This window comes from Bison bison, unplaced genomic scaffold (genome assembly GCF_000754665.1).
Source record: "Bison bison bison isolate TAMUID 2011002044 unplaced genomic scaffold, Bison_UMD1.0 scf7180017851071, whole genome shotgun sequence".
NCBI lineage: Eukaryota > Metazoa > Chordata > Mammalia > Artiodactyla > Bovidae > Bison > Bison bison.
This window is the reverse complement of record NW_011481644.1, coordinates 15,689-16,831: the sequence shown is the minus strand read 5'-3', so window position 1 is coordinate 16,831 and position 1,143 is coordinate 15,689. Positions and strand designations below refer to the sequence as shown.

Below are 1,143 nucleotides of genomic sequence, written 5' to 3'. Positions count from 1 at the left end.
TCCAACGAGCACAGCAAGACAGCCGAGAGCCTGATGTTCCTGCAGATCCAGCGTGGGGGCCGCATCTGCTTCCTCGACATCGGAAAGCCTGAGACCCAACAGTGGAAGAGCGGACTCCAGGCCATGCTAGACACCCTTTACCTGGAGAAGTGTGTCAACCAGAGCCTGCTGGACCTGTACCAGCTGGCCACTAACAGCAGCGACGCCCATCTGTGCAACTTCCTGGAGACCGGCTACCTGGACCAGCAGGACAAGTTCATCAAGGAGCTGGGGGACCATGTCAGCAACCTGAGCAACGTGGGGTCCCCGGAAGGCAGCCTGGCAGACTACATCCTTGACAAGCTCACCGTGGGTGACAGCAACAAGGAGGACTGAGCCTGGACTGGACTTTCCCCCGAGACCTGGGTGACTGCCCAAGGTCACCCTGCCTGCCATGCAGACTGCAGTATTGCTCTTGCAGAATAAGTTCACAGAATAAGTTCACTTAAGTTTTCCTTCTTTCATTGTTGCCAGTTCTTCCAATAAACTGCTTCCTAAAGAAATAAAGGTCCCTTGTTGATTCATGCGTGCAAACCCTTAACCTTTAAAGTTTTAAAACAGGTATCCAGGAGTTTCTTGAGCTACCAATGCCCTGTCCACAGGCAGCTCAAGATCTGCACAGAGGGAGGGAAGAAGGGGACCCATAGGACCCTGAACAATACAAAATGTACCTTCCCCTAATAAACAATGTGGTACATGGGGTGGGTGTGGGTGAGGTGAGGCTCTGGTGAATGTGGGTGACTGTGAATAGATGAGCTATAAAAATATGGCCTGAAAATCATGATTGGTGTAGATCTCCAGAAACAGTGAAGGGACTGGGATTGGGAAGGGAACAAAATAAAGGGGTCTTCAGTTGGTTTGAAGCAGACTTCTGGGTAGCAAGATGGTGGCCCTGGATGCTGGCATAGCAGAGTCCCTCTCTGACAAGCTCACCCTAGGCTACAGTGACAATCTAAGGGTGGCAGGGCTGGCTTTCCTAGAGACACACTTCCTGTGGTCAGTTGAGCATGATGCTACCCTTATAAAACATCCCCGTGTGATTTTTACTTGAACTGTACCACCCTGTGATAAAGTAACGTGGTACCACGTTACTTTATCACAGGG

At 50.9% G+C, this 1,143-nt stretch overlaps 1 pseudogene; it reads left to right on the top strand.

Moving 5' to 3' along the window:
- The first annotated feature begins 9 nt into the window (after positions 1 to 9).
- On the top strand, positions 10 to 375 carry LOC104995895 (annotated as a pseudogene).
- Positions 376 to 1,143: the final 768 nt, after the last annotated feature.